This window comes from Phyllobates terribilis, unplaced genomic scaffold (assembly GCF_046119375.1).
Source record: "Phyllobates terribilis strain yellow unplaced genomic scaffold, ASM4611937v1 Scaffold_3__8_contigs__length_932513732, whole genome shotgun sequence".
Lineage (NCBI taxonomy): Eukaryota > Metazoa > Chordata > Amphibia > Anura > Dendrobatidae > Phyllobates > Phyllobates terribilis.
The window spans coordinates 633,869,248-633,890,371 of record NW_027362763.1 but is presented as its reverse complement, the minus strand read 5'-3'; positions in this window follow the sequence as shown (position 1 = coordinate 633,890,371).

Below are 21,124 nucleotides of genomic sequence, written 5' to 3'. Positions count from 1 at the left end.
TTATCAGACTTTCAGAGAGAGGAAATGTCAGTGAGCGTTCCGATTACAGTTCCAGAGCGATTCGCCCGATTAGTCCTTGATCTTTAGTCGTTTTCAGCCAATTTTCTGAATTTTTGAAAATTTCACTTTTTTGTGAAAATATCCACAAATTGAGGGTATAATATGTGTGAGGGTACCCCAGGAGCATTCCAAATGTGTGTGGGTAGAATATATATCCAACGGGGGTATAATTGAAAAAAGTTGAAAAAAAATTTTTTTGCACTTAATCATTTTTCCAGCGTTTAGCAGACTTTCAGAGAGGGGAAATGTCAGTGAGCATTCCGATTACAGTTCCAGAGCGATTCGCCCGATGAGTCCTTGATATTTAGTCGTTTTCAACCAATTTTCAGAATTTTTGAAAATTTCACTTTTTGTTAAAATATCCACTAAATGAGGGAATAATATGTGTGAGGGTACCCCAGGAGAGTTCCAAATGTTTGTGGATAGAATATAAATCCCACATGGGTAAAATTGAAAAAAGTTGAAAAAAACTTTTTTTGGACTTAGTCATTTTTCCGGCGTTTATCAGATTTTCAGAGAGGGGAAATGTCAGTGAGCATTCCAATTTCAGTACCAGTGCGATTCTCCCGATGAGTCCTTGATATTTAGTTGTTTTCAGCCAATTTTCATAATTTTTGAAAATTTCACTTTTTTGTGAAAATATCCACTAAATGAGGGAATAATATGTGTGAGGGTACACCAGGAGAGTTCCAAATGTGTGTGCGTAGAATATAAATCCCACGGGGGTAAAATTGAAAAAATTTGAAAAAAATGTTTCTTTTGGACTTAGTCATTTTTCCAGCGTTTATCAGATTTTCAGAGAGAGGAAATGTCACTGAGCGTTCCGATTACAATTCCAGAGCGATTCGCCCGATGAGTACTTGATATTTAATCATTTTCAGCCAATTTTCTGAATTTTTGAAAATTTCACTTTTTTTAAAAAATATCCACTAAATGAGGGAATAGAATGTGTGGGGGTTCCCCAGGAGAGTTCCAAACGTGTGTGGGTAGAATATAAATCCCAAGGGGGTAAAATTGAAAAAATTTGAAAAAATTTTTATTTTGGACTTAGTCATTTTTCCGGCGTTTATCAGACTTTCAGAGAGGGGAAATGTCAGTGAGCATTCCGACTTCAGTTCCAGAGCGATTCGCCCGATGAGTACTTGATATTTAATCATTTTCAGCCAATTTTCTGAATTTTTGAAAATTTCACTTTTTTGTGAAAATATCCACTAAATGAGGGAATAATATGTGTGAGGGTACCCCAGGAGCGTTCCAAATCTGTGTGGGCAGAATATATATCCCCCGGGGGTAAAATTGAAAAAAAAATTTTTTTGGACTTAGTCATTTTTCCGGCGTTTATCAGACTTTCAAAGAGGGGAAATGTCAGTGAGCTTTCCGATTTCTGTTCCAGAGCGATTCGCCTGATGAGTCCTTGATATTTAGTCGTTTACAGCCAATTTTCTGAATTTTTGAAAATTTCACTTTTTTGTGAAAATATCCACTAAATGAGGGTATAATATGTGTGAGGGTTCCCCAGGAGAGTTCCAAATGTTCGTGGGTAGAATATAAAACCCAAGATTGTAAAATTGAAAAAATTTTGAAAAAAATTTTTTTTGGACTTAGTCATTTTTCCGGCGTTTATCAGATTTTCAGAGAGGGGAAATGTCAGTGAGCATTCCGATTTCAGTTCCAGAGCGATTCTCCCGATGAGTCCTTGATATTTAGTCGTTTTCAGCCAATTTTCTGAATTTTTGAAAATTTCACTTTTTTGTGAAAATATCCGCTAAATTAGGGAATAATATGTGTGAGGGTACCCCAGGAGAGTTCGAAATGTGTGTTGGTAGAATATATATCCCACGGGGGTAAAATTGAAAAAAGTTTAAAAAAATTCTTTTTTGGACGTAGTCATTTTTCCGGTGTTTATCAGACTTTCAGAGAGGGGAAATGTCAGTGAGCGTTCCGATTTCAGTTCCAGAGCGATTTGCCCGATGAGTCCTTGATATTTAGTCGTTTTCAGCCAATTTTCTGAATTTTTGAAAATTTCACTTTTTTGTGAAAATATCCGCTAAATGAGGGAATAATATGTGTGAGGGTACCCCAGGAGAGTTCCAAATGTGAGTGGGTAGAATATATATCCCACGGGGGTAAAATTGAAAAAAGTTTAAAAAAATTTTTTTTTGGACTTAGTCATTTTTCCGGCGTTTCTCACACTTTCAGAGAGGGCAAATGTCAGTGAGCATTCCGATTTCAGTTACAGAGCGATTGGCCTGATGAGTCCTTGATATTTAGTCGTTTTCAGCCAATTTTCTGAATTTTTGAAAATTTCACTTTTTTGTGAAAATATCCGCTAAATTAGGGAATAATATGTGTGAGGGTACCCCAGGAGAGTTCGAAATGTGTGTTGCTAGAATATATATCCCACGCGGGTAAAATTGAAAAAAGTTTAAAAAAATTCTTTTTTGGACTTAGTCATTTTTCCGGTGTTTATCAGACTTTCAGAGAGGGGAAATGTCAGTGAGCGTTCCGATTTCAGTTCCAGAGCGATTTTCCCGATGAGTCCTTGATATTTAGTCGTTTTCAGCCAATTTTCTGAATTTTTGAAAATTTCACATTTTTGTGAAAATATCCGCTAAATGAGGGAATAATTTGTGTGAGGGTACCCCAGAAGAGTTCCAAATGTGAGTGGGTAGAATATATATCCCACGGGGGTAAAATTGAAAAAAGTTTAAAAAAAATTTTTTTTGGACTTAGTCAGTTTTCCCGCGTTTCTCACACTTTCAGAGAGGGGAAATGTCAGTGAGCATTCCGATTTCAGTTCCAGAGCGATTTGCCCGATGAGTCCTTGATATTTAGTCGTTTTCAGCCAATTTTCTGAATTTTTGAAAATTTCACTTTTTTGTGAATATATCTGCTAAATGAGGGAATAATATGTGTGAGGGTACCCCAGGAGAGTTCCAAATGTGTGTGGGTAGAATATATATCCCACGGAGGTTAAATTGAAAAAAGTTTAAAAAAATTCTTTTTTGGACTTAGTAATTTTTCCGGCGTTTATCACATTTTCAGAGACGGGAAATGTCAGTGAGCATTCCGATTTCAGTTCCAGAGGGATTCTCCCGATGAGTCCTTGATATTTAGTCGTTTTCAGCCATTTTTCTGAATTTTTGAAAATTTCACTTTTTTGTGAAAATATCCGCTAAATGAGGGAATAATATGTGTGAGGGTACCCCAGGAGAGTTCCAAATGTGTGCGGGTAGAATATATATCCCACGGGGGTAAAATTGAAAAAAGTTTAAAAAAAATTTTTTTGGACTTAGTCATTTTTCCGGCGTTTATCAGACTTTCTTAGAGGGGAAATGTCAGTGAGCATTCCGATTTCAGTTCCAGAGCGATTTGCCCGATGAGTCCTTGATATTTAGTCGTTTTCAGCCAATTTTCTGAATTTTTGAAAATTTCACTTTTTTGTAAAAATATCCGCTAAATGAGGGAATAATATGTGTGAGGGTACCCCAGGAGAGTTCCAAATGTGTGTGGGTAGAATATATATCTCACGGGTGCAAAATTGAAAAAAGTTAAAAAAAATTTTTTTTGGACTTAGTTAATTTTTCCGGCGTTTATCAGACTTTCAGAGAGTGAAAATGTCAGTGAGCATTCCGATTTCAGTTCCAGAGCGATTGGCCTGATGAGTCCTTGATATTTAGTCGTTTTCAGCCAATTTTCTGAATTTTTGAAAATTTCACTTTTTTGTGAAAATATCCGCTAAATGAGGGAATAATATGTGTGAGGGTACCCCAGGAGAGTTCCAAATGTGAGTGGGTAGAATATATATCCCAGGGGGGTAAAATTGAAAAAAGTTTAAAAAAAATTTTTTTTGGACTTAGTCATTTTTCCGGCGTTTCTCACACTTTCAGAGAGGGGAAATGTCAGTGAGCATTCCGATTTCAGTTCCAGAGCGATTGGCCTGAAGAGTCCTTGATATTTAGTCATTTTCAGCCAATTTTCTGAATTTTTGAAAATTTCACTTTTTTGTGAAAATATCCGCTAAATGAGGGAATAATATGTGTGAGGGTACCCCAGGAGAGTTCGAAATGTGTGTTGCTAGAATATATATCCCACGCGGGTAAAATTGAAAAAAGTTTAAAAAAATTCTTTTTTGGACTTAGTCATTTTTCCGGTGTTTATCAGACTTTCAGAGAGGGGAAATGTCAGTGAGCGTTCCGATTTCAGTTCCAGAGCGATTTTCCCGATGAGTCCTTGATATTTAGTCGTTTTCAGCCAATTTTCTGAATTTTTGAAAATTTCACTTTTTTGTGAAAATATCCGCTAAATGAGGGAATAATATGTGTGAGGGTACCCCAGGAGAGTTCCAAATGTGTGCGGGTAGAATATATATCCCACGGGGGTAAAATTGAAAAAAGTTTAAAAAAAATTTTTTTGGACTTAGTCATTTTTCCGGCGTTTATCAGACTTTCTTAGAGGGGAAATGTCAGTGAGCATTCCGATTTCAGTTCCAGAGCGATTTGCCCGATGAGTCCTTGATATTTAGTCGTTTTCAGCCAATTTTCTGAATTTTTGAAAATTTCACTTTTTTGTAAAAATATCCGCTAAATGAGGGAATAATATGTGTGAGGGTACCCCAGGAGAGTTCCAAATGTGTGTGGGTAGAATATATATCTCACGGGTGCAAAATTGAAAAAAGTTTAAAAAAATTTTTTTTGGACTTAGTTAATTTTTCCGGCGTTTATCAGACTTTCAGAGAGGGAAAATGTCAGTGAGTGTTCCGATTTCAGTTCCAGAGCGATTCGCCCGATGAGTCCTTGATATTTAGTTGCTTTCAGCCAATTTTCTGAATTTTTGAAAATTTCACTTTTTTGTGAAAATATCCACTAAATGAGGGAATAATATGTGTGAGGGTACCCCAGGAGAGTTCCAAATGTGTGTGGGTAGAATATATAATCCACGGGGGTAAAATTGAAAAAAGTTTTTAAAAATTATTTTTTGGACTTTGTCATTTTTCTGCCGTTTATCAGACTTTCAGAGAGGGGAAATGTCAGTGTGCGTTCCGATTTCAGTTCCAGAGCAATTCGCCCGATGAGTCCTTGATATTTAGTCGTTTTAAGCCAATTTTCTGATTTTTTGAAAATGTCACTTTTTTGTAAAAATATCCGCTAAATGAGGGAATAATATGTGTGAGGGTACCCCAGGAGAGTTCCAAATGTGTGTGGGTAGAATATATATCCCACGGGGGTAAAATTGAAAAAGTTTAAAAAAATTCTTTTTTGGACTTAGTCATTTTTCCGGCGTTTCTCACACTTTCAGAGAGGGGAAATGTCAGTGAGCATTCCGATTTCAGTTACAGAGCGATTGGCCTGATGAGTCCTTGATATTTAGTCGTTTTCAGCCAATTTTCTGAATTTTTGAAAATTTCACTTTTTTGTGAAAATATCCGCTAAATGAGGGAATAATATGTGTAAGGGTACCCCAGGAGAGTTCCAAATGTGAGTGGGTAGAATATATATCCCACGGGGGTAAAATTGAAAAAAGTTTAAAAAAAATTTTTTTTGGACTTAGTCATTTTTCCGGCGTTTCTCACACTTTCAGAGAGGGGAAATGTCAGTGAGCATTCCGATTTCAGTTACAGAGCGATTGGCCTGATGAGTCCTTGATATTTAGTCGTTTTCAGCCAATTTTCTGAATTTTTGAAAATTTCACTTTTTTGTGAAAATATCCGCTAAATGAGGGAATAATATGTGTGAGGGTACCCCAGGAGAGTTCCAAATGTGAGTGGGTAGAATATATATCCCACGGGGGTAAAATTGAAAAAAGTTTAAAAAAATTTTTTTTTGGACTTAGTCATATTTCCGGCGTTTCTCACACTTTCAGAGAGGGGAAATGTCAGTGAGCATTCCGATTTCAGTTCCAGAGCGATTGGCCTGATGAGTCCTTGATATTTAGTCATTTTCAGCCAATTTTCTGAATTTTTGAAAATTTCACTTTTTTGTGAAAATATCCGCTAAATGAGGGAATAATATGTGTGAGGGTACCCCAGGAGAGTTCGAAATGTGTGTTGCTAGAATATATATCCCACGCGGGTAAAATTGAAAAAAGTTTAAAAAAATTCTTTTTTGGACTTAGTCAATTTTCCGGTGTTTATCAGACTTTCAGAGAGGGGAAATGTCAGTGAGCGTTCCGATTTCAGTTCCAGAGCGATTCGCCCGATGAGTCCTTGATATTTAGTTGCTTTCAGCCAATTTTCTGAATTTTTGAAAATTTCACTTTTTTGTAAAAATATCCGCTAAATGAGGGAATAATATGTGTGAGGGTACCCCAGGAGAGTTCCAAATGTGTGTGGGTAGAATATATATCTCACGGGTGCAAAATTGAAAAAAGTTAAAAAAAATTTTTTTTGGACTTAGTTAATTTTTCCGGCGTTTATCAGACTTTCAGAGAGGAAAAATGTCAGTGAGCATTCCGATTTCAGTTCCAGAGCGATTGGCCTGAAGAGTCCTTGATATTTAGTCATTTTCAGCCAATTTTCTGAATTTTTGAAAATTTCACTTTTTTGTGAAAATATCTGCTAAATGAGGGAATAATATGTGTGAGGGTACCCCAGGAGAGTTCGAAATGTGTGTTGCTAGAATATATATCCCACGCGGGTAAAATTGAAAAAAGTTTAAAAAAATTCTTTTTTGGACTTAGTCATTTTTCCGGTGTTTATCAGACTTTCAGAGAGGGGAAATGTCAGTGAGCGTTCCGATTTCAGTTCCAGAGCGATTTTCCCGATGAGTCCTTGATATTTAGTCGTTTTCAGCCAATTTTCTGAATTTTTGAAAATTTCACTTTTTTGTAAAAATATCCGCTAAATGAGGGAATAATATGTGTGAGGGTACCCCAGGAGAGTTCCAAATGTGTGTGGGTAGAATCTATATCTCACGGGTGCAAAATTGAAAAAAGTTAAAAAAAATTTTTTTTGGACTTAGTTAATTTTTCCGGCGTTTATCAGACTTTCAGAGAGTGAAAATGTCAGTGAGCATTCCGATTTCAGTTCCAGAGCGATTGGCCTGATGAGTCCTTGATATTTAGTCGTTTTCAGCCAATTTTCTGAATTTTTGAAAATTTCACTTTTTTGTGAAAATATCCGCTAAATGAGGGAATAATATGTGTGAGGGTACCCCAGGAGAGTTCCAAATGTGAGTGGGTAGAATATATATCCCAGGGGGGTAAAATTGAAAAAAGTTTAAAAAAAATTTTTTTTGGACTTAGTCATTTTTCCGGCGTTTCTCACACTTTCAGAGAGGGGAAATGTCAGTGAGCATTCCGATTTCAGTTCCAGAGCGATTGGCCTGAAGAGTCCTTGATATTTAGTCATTTTCAGCCAATTTTCTGAATTTTTGAAAATTTCACTTTTTTGTGAAAATATCCGCTAAATGAGGGAATAATATGTGTGAGGGTACCCCAGGAGAGTTCGAAATGTGTGTTGCTAGAATATATATCCCACGCGGGTAAAATTGAAAAAAGTTTAAAAAAATTCTTTTTTGGACTTAGTCATTTTTCCGGTGTTTATCAGACTTTCAGAGAGGGGAAATGTCAGTGAGCGTTCCGATTTCAGTTCCAGAGCGATTTTCCCGATGAGTCCTTGATATTTAGTCGTTTTCAGCCAATTTTCTGAATTTTTGAAAATTTCACTTTTTTGTGAAAATATCCGCTAAATGAGGGAATAATATGTGTGAGGGTACCCCAGGAGAGTTCCAAATGTGTGCGGGTAGAATATATATCCCACGGGGGTAAAATTGAAAAAAGTTTAAAAAAAATTTTTTTGGACTTAGTCATTTTTCCGGCGTTTATCAGACTTTCTTAGAGGGGAAATGTCAGTGAGCATTCCGATTTCAGTTCCAGAGCGATTTGCCCGATGAGTCCTTGATATTTAGTCGTTTTCAGCCAATTTTCTGAATTTTTGAAAATTTCACTTTTTTGTAAAAATATCCGCTAAATGAGGGAATAATATGTGTGAGGGTACCCCAGGAGAGTTCCAAATGTGTGTGGGTAGAATATATATCTCACGGGTGCAAAATTGAAAAAAGTTTAAAAAAATTTTTTTTGGACTTAGTTAATTTTTCCGGCGTTTATCAGACTTTCAGAGAGGGAAAATGTCAGTGAGTGTTCCGATTTCAGTTCCAGAGCGATTCGCCCGATGAGTCCTTGATATTTAGTTGCTTTCAGCCAATTTTCTGAATTTTTGAAAATTTCACTTTTTTGTGAAAATATCCACTAAATGAGGGAATAATATGTGTGAGGGTACCCCAGGAGAGTTCCAAATGTGTGTGGGTAGAATATATAATCCACGGGGGTAAAATTGAAAAAAGTTTTTAAAAATTATTTTTTGGACTTTGTCATTTTTCTGCCGTTTATCAGACTTTCAGAGAGGGGAAATGTCAGTGTGCGTTCCGATTTCAGTTCCAGGGCAATTCGCCCGATGAGTCCTTGATATTTAGTCGTTTTAAGCCAATTTTCTGATTTTTTGAAAATGTCACTTTTTTGTAAAAATATCCGCTAAATGAGGGAATAATATGTGTGAGGGTACCCCAGGAGAGTTCCAAATGTGTGTGGGTAGAATATATATCCCACGGGGGTAAAATTGAAAAAGTTTAAAAAAATTCTTTTTTGGACTTAGTCATTTTTCCGGCGTTTCTCACACTTTCAGAGAGGGGAAATGTCAGTGAGCATTCCGATTTCAGTTACAGAGCGATTGGCCTGATGAGTCCTTGATATTTAGTCGTTTTCAGCCAATTTTCTGAATTTTTGAAAATTTCACTTTTTTGTGAAAATATCCGCTAAATGAGGGAATAATATGTGTAAGGGTACCCCAGGAGAGTTCCAAATGTGAGTGGGTAGAATATATATCCCACGGGGGTAAAATTGAAAAAAGTTTAAAAAAAATTTTTTTTGGACTTAGTCATTTTTCCGGCGTTTCTCACACTTTCAGAGAGGGGAAATGTCAGTGAGCATTCCGATTTCAGTTACAGAGCGATTGGCCTGATGAGTCCTTGATATTTAGTCGTTTTCAGCCAATTTTCTGAATTTTTGAAAATTTCACTTTTTTGTGAAAATATCCGCTAAATGAGGGAATAATATGTGTGAGGGTACCCCAGGAGAGTTCCAAATGTGAGTGGGTAGAATATATATCCCACGGGGGTAAAATTGAAAAAAGTTTAAAAAAATTTTTTTTTGGACTTAGTCATTTTTCCGGCGTTTCTCACACTTTCAGAGAGGGGAAATGTCAGTGAGCATTCCGATTTCAGTTCCAGAGCGATTGGCCTGATGAGTCCTTGATATTTAGTCATTTTCAGCCAATTTTCTGAATTTTTGAAAATTTCACTTTTTTGTGAAAATATCCGCTAAATGAGGGAATAATATGTGTGAGGGTACCCCAGGAGAGTTCGAAATGTGTGTTGCTAGAATATATATCCCACGCGGGTAAAATTGAAAAAAGTTTAAAAAAATTCTTTTTTGGACTTAGTCATTTTTCCGGTGTTTATCAGACTTTCAGAGAGGGGAAATGTCAGTGAGCGTTCCGATTTCAGTTCCAGAGCGATTCGCCCGATGAGTCCTTGATATTTAGTTGCTTTCAGCCAATTTTCTGAATTTTTGAAAATTTCACTTTTTTGTAAAAATATCCGCTAAATGAGGGAATAATATGTGTGAGGGTACCCCAGGAGAGTTCCAAATGTGTGTGGGTAGAATATATATCTCACGGGTGCAAAATTGAAAAAAGTTAAAAAAAATTTTTTTTGGACTTAGTTAATTTTTCCGGCGTTTATCAGACTTTCAGAGAGGAAAAATGTCAGTGAGCATTCCGATTTCAGTTCCAGAGCGATTGGCCTGATGAGTCCTTGATATTTAGTCGTTTTCAGCCAATTTTCTGAATTTTTGAAAATTTCACTTTTTTGTGAAAATATCCGCTAAATGAGGGAATAATATGTGTGAGGGTACCCCAGGAGAGTTCCAAATGTGAGTGGGTAGAATATATATCCCAGGGGGGTAAAATTGAAAAAAGTTTAAAAAAATTTTTTTTTGGACTTAGTCATTTTTCCGGCGTTTCTCACACTTTCAGAGAGGGGAAATGTCAGTGAGCATTCCGATTTCAGTTCCAGAGCGATTGGCCTGAAGAGTCCTTGATATTTAGTCATTTTCAGCCAATTTTCTGAATTTTTGAAAATTTCACTTTTTTGTGAAAATATCCGCTAAATGAGGGAATAATATGTGTGAGGGTACCCCAGGAGAGTTCGAAATGTGTGTTGCTAGAATATATATCCCACGCGGGTAAAATTGAAAAAAGTTTAAAAAAATTCTTTTTTGGACTTAGTCATTTTTCCGGTGTTTATCAGACTTTCAGAGAGGGGAAATGTCAGTGAGCGTTCCGATTTCAGTTCCAGAGCGATTTTCCCGATGAGTCCTTGATATTTAGTCGTTTTCAGCCAATTTTCTGAATTTTTGAAAATTTCACTTTTTTGTGAAAATATCCGCTAAATGAGGGAATAATATGTGTGAGGGTACCCCAGGAGAGTTCCAAATGTGTGTGGGTAGAATATATATCTCACGGGTGCAAAATTGAAAAAAGTTCAAAAAAATTTTTTTTGGACTTAGTTAATTTTTCCGGCGTTTATCAGACTTTCAGAGAGGGAAAATGTCAGTGAGTGTTCCGATTTCAGTTCCAGAGCGATTCGCCCGATGAGTCCTTGATATTTAGTTGCTTTCAGCCAATTTTCTGAATTTTTGAAAATTTCACTTTTTTGTGAAAATATCCACTAAATGAGGGAATAATATGTGTGAGGGTACCCCAGGAGAGTTCCAAATGTGTGTGGGTAGAATATATAATCCACGGGGGTAAAATTGAAAAAAGTTTTTAAAAATTATTTTTTGGACTTTGTCATTTTTCTGCCGTTTATCAGACTTTCAGAGAGGGGAAATGTCAGTGTGCGTTCCGATTTCAGTTCCAGAGCAATTCGCCCGATGAGTCCTTGATATTTAGTCGTTTTAGGCCAATTTTCTGATTTTTTGAAAATGTCACTTTTTTGTAAAAATATCCGCTAAATGAGGGAATAATATGTGTGAGGGTACCCCAGGAGAGTTCCAAATGTGTGTGGGTAGAATATATATCCCACGGGGGTAAAATTGAAAAAGTTTAAAAAAATTCTTTTTTGGACTTAGTCATTTTTCCGGTGTTTCTCACACTTTCAGAGAGGGGAAATGTCAGTGAGCATTCCGATTTCAGTTACAGAGCGATTGGCCTGATGAGTCCTTGATATTTAGTCGTTTTCAGCCAATTTTCTGAATTTTTGAAAATTTCACTTTTTTGTGAAAATATCCGCTAAATGAGGGAATAATATGTGTAAGGGTACCCCAGGAGAGTTCCAAATGTGAGTGGGTAGAATATATATCCCACGGGGGTAAAATTGAAAAAAGTTTAAAAAAAATTTTTTTTGGACTTAGTCATTTTTCCGGCGTTTCTCACACTTTCAGAGAGGGGAAATGTCAGTGAGCATTCCGATTTCAGTTACAGAGCGATTGGCCTGATGAGTCCTTGATATTTAGTCGTTTTCAGCCAATTTTCTGAATTTTTGAAAATTTCACTTTTTTGTGAAAATATCCGCTAAATGAGGGAATAATATGTGTGAGGGTACCCCAGGAGAGTTCCAAATGTGAGTGGGTAGAATATATATCCCACGGGGGTAAAATTGAAAAAAGTTTAAAAAAAATTTTTTTGGGACTTAGTCATTTTTCCGGCATTTCTCACACTTTCAGAGAGGGGAAATGTCAGTGAGCATTCCGATTTCAGTTCCAGAGCGATTGGCCTGATGATTCCTTGATATTTAGTCATTTTCAGCCAATTTTCTGAATTTTTGAAAATTTCACTTTTTTGTGAAAATATCCGCTAAATGAGGGAATAATATGTGTGAGGGTACCCCAGGAGAGTTCGAAATGTGTGTTGCTAGAATATATATCCCACGCGGGTAAAATTGAAAAAAGTTTAAAAAAATTCTTTTTTGGACTTAGTCATTTTTCCGGTGTTTATCAGACTTTCTTAGAGGGGAAATGTCAGTGAGCATTCCGATTTCAGTTCCAGAGCGATTTGCCCGATGAGTCCTTGATATTTAGTCGTTTTCAGCCAATTTTCTGAATTTTTGAAAATTTCACTTTTTTGTAAAAATATCCGCTAAATGAGGGAATAATATGTGTGAGGGTACCCCAGGAGAGTTCCAAATGTGTGTGGGTAGAATATATATCTCACGGGTGCAAAATTGAAAAAAGTTAAAAAAAATTTTTTTTGGACTTAGTTAATTTTTCCGGCGTTTATCAGACTTTCAGAGAGGGAAAATGTCAGTGAGTGTTCCGATTTCAGTTCCAGAGCGATTCGCCCGATAAGTCCTTGATATTTAGTTGCTTTCAGCCAATTTTCTGAATTTTTGAAAATTTCACTTTTTTGTGAAAATATCCACTAAATGAGGGAATAATATGTGTGAGGGTACCCCAGGAGAGTTCCAAATGTGTGTGGGTAGAATATATAATCCACGGGGGTAAAATTGAAAAAAGTTTTTAAAAATTATTTTTTGGACTTAGTCATTTTTCTGCCGTTTATCAGACTTTCAGAGAGGGGAAATGTCAGTGTGCGTTCCGATTTCAGTTCCAGAGCAATTCACCCGATGAGTCCTTGATATTTAGTCGTTTTAAGCCAATTTTCAGATTTTTTGAAAATGTCACTTTTTTGTAAAAATATCCGCTAAATGAGGGAATAATATGTGTGAGGGTACCCCAGGAGAGTTCCAAATGTGTGTCGGTAGAATATATATCCCACGGGGGTAAAATTGAAAAAGTTTAAAAAAATTCTTTTTTGGACTTAGTCTTTTTTCTGGCGTTTATCAGACTTTCAGAGAGGGGAAATGTCAGTGAGCATTCCGATTTCAGTTCCAGAGCGATTTGCACGATGAGTCCTTGATATTTAGTCGTTTTCAGCCAATGTTCTGAATTTTTGAAAATGGCACTTTTTTGTAAAAATATCCGCTAAATGAGGGAATAATATGTGTGAGGGTACCCCAGGAGAGTTCCAAATGTGAGTGGGTAGAATATATATCCCACGGGGGTAAAATTGAAAAAAGTTTAAAAAAATTTTTTTTTGGACTTAGTCATTTTTCCGGCGTTTCTCACACTTTCAGAGAGGGGAAATGTCAGTGAGCATTCCAATTTCAGTTACAGAGCGATTGGCCTGATGAGTCCTTGATATTTAGTCGTTTTCAGCCAATTTTCTGAATTTTTGAAAATTTCACTTTTTTGTGAAAATATCCGCTAAATGAGGGAATAATATGTGTGAGGGTACCCCAGGAGAGTTCGAAATGTGTGTTGCTAGAATATATATCCCACGCGGGTAAAATTGAAAAAAGTTTAAAAAAATTCTTTTTTGGACTTAGTCATTTTTCCGGTGTTTATCAGACTTTCAGAGAGGGGAAATGTCAGTGAACGTTCCGATTTCAGTTCCAGAGCGATTCGCCCGATGAGTCCTTGATATTTAGTTGCTTTCAGCCAATTTTCTGAATTTTTGAAAATTTCACTTTTTTGTAAAAATATCCGCTAAATGAGGGAATAATATGTGTGAGGGTACCCCAGGAGAGTTCCAAATGTGTGTGGGTAGAATATATATCTCACGGGTGCAAAATTGAAAAAAGTTAAAAAAAATTTTTTTTGGACTTAGTTAATTTTTCCGGCGTTTATCAGACTTTCAGAGAGGGAAAATGTCAGTGAGCATTCCGATTTCAGTTCCAGAGCGATTGGCCTGATGAGTCCTTGATATTTAGTCGTTTTCAGCCAATTTTCTGAATTTTTGAAAATTTCACTTTTTTGTGAAAATATCCGCTAAATGAGGGAATAATATGTGTGAGGGTACCCCAGGAGAGTTCCAAATGTGAGTGGGTAGAATATATATCCCAGGGGGGTAAAATTGAAAAAAGTTAAAAAAAAATTTTTTTTGGACTTAGTCATTTTTCCGGCGTTTCTCACACTTTCAGAGAGGGGAAATGTCAGTGAGCATTCCGATTTCAGTTCCAGAGCGATTGGCCTGAAGAGTCCTTGATATTTAGTCATTTTCAGCCAATTTTCTGAATTTTTGAAAATTTCACTTTTTTGTGAAAATATCCGCTAAATGAGGGAATAATATGTGTGAGGGTACCCCAGGAGAGTTCGAAATGTGTGTTGCTAGAATATATATCCCACGCGGGTAAAATTGAAAAAAGTTTAAAAAAATTCTTTTTTGGACTTAGTCATTTTTCCGGTGTTTATCAGACTTTCAGAGAGGGGAAATGTCAGTGAGCGTTCCGATTTCAGTTCCAGAGCGATTTTCCCGATGAGTCCTTGATATTTAGTCGTTTTCAGCCAATTTTCTGAATTTTTGAAAATTTCACTTTTTTGTGAAAATATCCGCTAAATGAGGGAATAATATGTGTGAGGGTACCCCAGGAGAGTTCCAAATGTGTGCGGGTAGAATATATATCCCACGGGGGTAAAATTGAAAAAAGTTTAAAAAAAATTTTTTTGGACTTAGTCATTTTTCCGGCGTTTATCAGACTTTCTTAGAGGGGAAATGTCAGTGAGCATTCCGATTTCAGTTCCAGAGCGATTTGCCCGATGAGTCCTTGATATTTAGTCGTTTTCAGCCAATTTTCTGAATTTTTGAAAATTTCACTTTTTTGTGAAAATATCCGCTAAATGAGGGAATAATATGTGTAAGGGTACCCCAGGAGAGTTCCAAATGTGAGTGGGTAGAATATATATCCCACGGGGGTAAAATTGAAAAAAGTTTAAAAAAAATTTTTTTTGGACTTAGTCATTTTTCCGGCGTTTCTCACACTTTCAGAGAGGGGAAATGTCAGTGAGCATTCCGATTTCAGTTACAGAGCGATTGGCCTGATGAGTCCTTGATATTTAGTCGTTTTCAGCCAATTTTCTGAATTTTTGAAAATTTCACTTTTTTGTGAAAATATCCGCTAAATGAGGGAATAATATGTGTGAGGGTACCCCAGGAGAGTTCCAAATGTGAGTGGGTAGAATATATATCCCACGGGGGTAAAATTGAAAAAAGTTTAAAAAAAATTTTTTTGGGACTTAGTCATTTTTCCGGCGTTTCTCACACTTTCAGAGAGGGGAAATGTCAGTGAGCATTCCGATTTCAGTTCCAGAGCGATTGGCCTGATGAGTCCTTGATATTTAGTCATTTTCAGCCAATTTTCTGAATTTTTGAAAATTTCACTTTTTTGTGAAAATATCCGCTAAATGAGGGAATAATATGTGTGAGGGTACCCCAGGAGAGTTCGAAATGTGTGTTGCTAGAATATATATCCCACGCGGGTAAAATTGAAAAAAGTTTAAAAAAATTCTTTTTTGGACTTAGTCATTTTTCCGGTGTTTATCAGACTTTCTTAGAGGGGAAATGTCAGTGAGCATTCCGATTTCAGTTCCAGAGCGATTTGCCCGATGAGTCCTTGATATTTAGTCGTTTTCAGCCAATTTTCTGAATTTTTGAAAATTTCACTTTTTTGTAAAAATATCCGCTAAATGAGGGAATAATATGTGTGAGGGTACCCCAGGAGAGTTCCAAATGTGTGTGGGTAGAATATATATCTCACGGGTGCAAAATTGAAAAAAGTTAAAAAAAATTTTTTTTGGACTTAGTTAATTTTTCCGGCGTTTATCAGACTTTCAGAGAGGGAAAATGTCAGTGAGTGTTCCGATTTCAGTTCCAGAGCGATTCGCCCGATGAGTCCTTGATATTTAGTTGCTTTCAGCCAATTTTCTGAATTTTTGAAAATTTCACTTTTTTGTGAAAATATCCACTAAATGAGGGAATAATATGTGTGAGGGTACCCCAGGAGAGTTCCAAATGTGTGTGGGTAGAATATATAATCCACGGGGGTAAAATTGAAAAAAGTTTTTAAAAATTATTTTTTGGACTTAGTCATTTTTCTGCCGTTTATCAGACTTTCAGAGAGGGGAAATGTCAGTGTGCGTTCCGATTTCAGTTCCAGAGCAATTCGCCCGATGAGTCCTTGATATTTAGTCGTTTTAAGCCAATTTTCTGATTTTTTGAAAATGTCACTTTTTTGTAAAAATATCCGCTAAATGAGGGAATAATATGTGTGAGGGTACCCCAGGAGAGTTCCAAATGTGTGTCGGTAGAATATATATCCCACGGGGGTAAAATTGAAAAAGTTTAAAAAAATTCTTTTTTGGACTTAGTCATTTTTCTGGCGTTTATCAGACTTTCAGAGAGGGGAAATGTCAGTGAGCATTCCGATTGCAGTTCCAGAGCGATTTGCACGATGAGTCCTTGATATTTAGTCGTTTTCAGCCAATGTTCTGAATTTTTGAAAATGGCACTTTTTTGTAAAAATATCCGCTAAATGAGGGAATAATATGTGTGAGGGTACCCCAGGAGAGTTCCAAATGTGAGTGGGTAGAATATATATCCCACGGGGGTAAAATTGAAAAAAGTTTAAAAAAATTTTTTTTTGGACTTAGTCATTTTTCCGGCGTTTCTCACACTTTCAGAGAGGGGAAATGTCAGTGAGCATTCCGATTTCAGTTACAGAGCGATTGGCCTGATGAGTCCTTGATATTTAGTCATTTTCAGCCAATTTTCTGAATTTTTGAAAATTTCACTTTTTTGTGAAAATATCCGCTAAATGAGGGAATAATATGTGTGAGGGTACCCCAGGAGAGTTCCAAATGTGAGTGGGTAGAATATATATCCCACGGGGGTAAAATTGAAAAAAGTTTAAAAAAATTTTTTTTTGGACTTAGTCATTTTTCCGGCGTTTCTCACACTTTCAGAGAGGGGAAATGTCAGTGAGCATTCCGATTTCAGTTCCAGAGCGATTGGCCTGATGAGTCCTTGATATTTAGTCATTTTCAGCCAATTTTCTGAATTTTTGAAAATTTCACTTTTTTGTGAAAATATCCGCTAAATGAGGGAATAATATGTGTGAGGGTACCCCAGGAGAGTTCGAAATGTGTGTTGCTAGAATATATATCCCACGCGGGTAAAATTGAAAAAAGTTAAAAAAAATTCTTTTTTGGACTTAGTCATTTTTCCGGTGTTTATCAGACTTTCAGAGAGGGGAAATGTCAGTGAGCGTTCCGATTTCAGTTCCAGAGCGATTCGCCCGATGAGTCCTTGATATTTAGTTGCTTTCAGCCAATTTTCTGAATTTTTGAAAATTTCACTTTTTTGTGAAAATATCCACTAAATGAGGGAATAATATGTGTGAGGGTACCCCAGGAGAGTTCCAAATGTGTGTGGGTAGAATATATAATCCACGGGGGTAAAATTGAAAAAAGTTTTTAAAAATTATTTTTTGGACTTAGTCATTTTTCTGCCGTTTATCAGACTTTCAGAGAGGGGAAATGTCAGTGAGCATTCCGATTTCAGTTCCAGAGCGATTGGCCTGATGAGTCCTTGATATTTAGTCATTTTCAGCCAATTTTCTGAATTTTTGAAAATTTCACTTTTTTGTGAAAATATCCGCTAAATGAGGGAATAATATGTGTGAGGGTACCCCAGGAGAGTTCGAAATGTGTGTTGCTAGAATATATATCCCACGCGGGTAAAATTGAAAAAAGTTTAAAAAAATTCTTTTTTGGACTTAGTCATTTTTCCGGTGTTTATCAGACTTTCAGAGAGGGGAAATGTCAGTGAGCGTTCCGATTTCAGTTCCAGAGCGATTCGCCCGATGAGTCCTTGATATTTAGTTGCTTTCAGCCAATTTTCTGAATTTTTGAAAATTTCACTTTTTTGTGAAAATATCCACTAAATGAGGGAATAATATGTGTGAGGGTACCCCAGGAGAGTTCCAAATGTGTGTGGGTAGAATATATAATCCACGGGGGTAAAATTGAAAAAAGTTTTTAAAAATTATTTTTTGGACTTAGTCATTTTTCTGCCGTTTATCAGACTTTCAGAGAGGGGAAATGTCAGTGTGCGTTCCGATTTCAGTTCCAGAGCAATTCGCCCGATGAGTCCTTGATATTTAGTCGTTTTAAGCCAATTTTCTGAATTTTTGAAAATTTCACTTTTTTGTGAAAATATCCGCTAAATGAGGGAATAATATGTGTGAGGGTACCCCAGGAGAGTTCCAAATGTCTGCGGGTAGAATATATATCCCACGGGGGTAAAATTGAAAAAAGTTTAAAAAAAATTTTTTTGGACTTAGTCATTTTTCCGGCGTTTATCAGACTTTCTTAGAGGGGAAATGTCAGTGAGCATTCCGATTTCAGTTCCAGAGCGATTTGCCCGATGAGTCCTTGATATTTAGTCGTTTTCAGCCAATTTTCTGAATTTTTGAAAATTTCACTTTTTTGTAAAAATATCCGCTAAATGAGGGAATAATATGTGTGAGGGTACCCCAGGAGAGTTCCAAATGTGTGTGGGTAGAATATATATCTCACGGGTGCAAAATTGAAAAAAGTTAAAAAAATTTTTTTTGGACTTAGTTAATTTTTCCGGCGTTTATCAGACTTTCAGAGAGGGAAAATGTCAGTGAGTGTTCCGATTTCAGTTCCAGAGCGAGTCGCCCGATGAGTCCTTGATATTTAGTTGCTTTCAGCCAATTTTCTGAATTTTTGAAAATTTCACTTTTTTGTGAAAATATCCACTAAATGAGGGAATAATATGTGTGAGGGTACCCCAGGAGAGTTCCAAATGTCTGCGGGTAGAATATATATCCCACGGGGGTAAAATTGAAAAAAGTTTAAAAAAAATTTTTTTGGACTTAGTCATTTTTCCGGCGTTTATCAGACTTTCTTAGAGGGGAAATGTCAGTGAGCATTCCGATTTCAGTTCCAGAGCGATTTGCCCGATGAGTCCTTGATATTTAGTCGTTTTCAGCCAATTTTCTGAATTTTTGAAAATTTCACTTTTTTGTAAAAATATCCGCTAAATGAGGGAATAATATGTGTGAGGGTACCCCAGGAGAGTTCCAAATGTGTGTGGGTAGAATATATATCTCACGGGTGCAAAATTGAAAAAAGTTAAAAAAATTTTTTTTGGACTTAGTTAATTTTTCCGGCGTTTATCAGACTTTCAGAGAGGGAAAATGTCAGTGAGTGTTCCGATTTCAGTTCCAGAGCGAGTCGCCCGATGAGTCCTTGATATTTAGTTGCTTTCAGCCAATTTTCTGAATTTTTGAAAATTTCACTTTTTTGTGAAAATATCCACTAAATGAGGGAATAATATGTGTGAGGGTACCCCAGGAGAGTTCCAAATGTGTGTGGGTAGAATATATAATCCACGGGGGTAAAATTGAAAAAAGTTTTTAAAAATTATTTTTTGGACTTAGTCATTTTTCTGCCGTTTATCAGACTTTCAGAGAGGGGAAATGTCAGTGTGCGTTCCGATTTCAGTTCCAGAGCAATTCGCCCGATGAGTCCTTGATATTTAGTCGTTTTAAGCCAATTTTCTGATTTTTTGAAAATGTCACTTTTTTGTAAAAATATTCGCTAAATGAGGGAATAATATGTGTGAGGGTACCCCAGGAGAGTTCCAAATGTGTGTGGGTAGAATATATATCCCTCGGGGGTAAACTTGAAAAAGTTTAAAAAAATTCTTTTTTGGACTTAGTCATTTTTCTGGCGTTTATCAGACTTTCAGAGAGGGGAAATGTCAGTGAGCATTCCGATTTCAGTTCCAGAGCGATTTGCACGATGAGTCCTTGATATTTAGTCGTTTTCAGCCAATGTTCTGAATTTTTGAAAATGTCACTTTTTTGTAAAAATATCCACTAAATGAGGGAATAATATGTGTGAGGGTACCCCAGGAGAGTTCCAAATGTGAGTGGGTAGAATATATATCCCACGGGGGTAAAATTGAAAAAAGTTTAAAAAAATTTTTTTTTGGACTTAGTCATTTTTCCGGCGTTTCTCACACTTTCAGAGAGGGGAAATGTCAGTGAGCATTCCGATTTCAGTTACAGAGCGATTGGCCTGATGAGTCCTTGATATTTAGTTGTTTTCAGCCAATTTTCTGAATTTTTGAAAATTTCACTTTTTTGTGAAAATATCCGCTAAATGAGGGAATAATATGTGTGAGGGTACCCCAGGAGAGTTCCAAATGTGAGTGGGTAGAATATATATCCCACGGGGGTAAAATTGAAAAAAGTTTAAAAAAATTTTTTTTTGGACTTAGTCATTTTTCCGGCGTTTCTCACACTTTCAGAGAGGGGAAATGTCAGTGAGCATTCCGATTTCAGTTCCAGAGCGATTGGCCTGATGAATCCTTGATATTTAGTCATTTTCAGCCAATTTTCTGAATTTTTGAAAATTTCACTTTTTTGTGAAAATATCCGCTAAATGAGGGAATAATATGTGTGAGGGTACCCCAGGAGAGTTCGAAATGTGTGTTGCTAGAATATATATCCCACGCGGGTAAAATTGAAAAAAGTTTAAAAAAATTCTTTTTTGGACTTAGTCATTTTTCCGGTGTTTATCAGACTTTCAGAGAGGGGAAATGTCAGTGAGCGTTCCGATTTCAGTTCCAGAGCGATTTTCCCGATGAGTCCTTGATATTAAGTCGTTTTCAGCCAATTTTCTGAATTTTTGAAAATTTCACTTTTTTGTGAAAATATCCGCTAAATGAGGGAATAATATGTGTGAGGGTACCCCAGGAGAGTTCCAAATGTGTGCGGGTAGAATATATATCCCACGGGGGTAAAATTGAAAAAAGTTTAAAAAAAATTTTTTTGGACTTAGTCATTTTTCCGGCGTTTATCAGACTTTCTTAGAGGGGAAATGTCAGTGAGCATTCCGATTTCAGTTCCAGAGCGATTTGCCCGATGAGTCCTTGATATTTAGTCGTTTTCAGCCAATTTTCTGAATTTTTGAAAATTTCACTTTTTTGTAAAAATATCCGCTAAATGAGGGAATAATATGTGTGAGGGTACCCCAGGAGAGTTCCAAATGTGTGTGGGTAGAATATATATCTCACGGGTGCAAAATTGAAAAAAGTTAAAAAAAATTTTTTTTGGACTTAGTCATTTTTCTGGCGTTT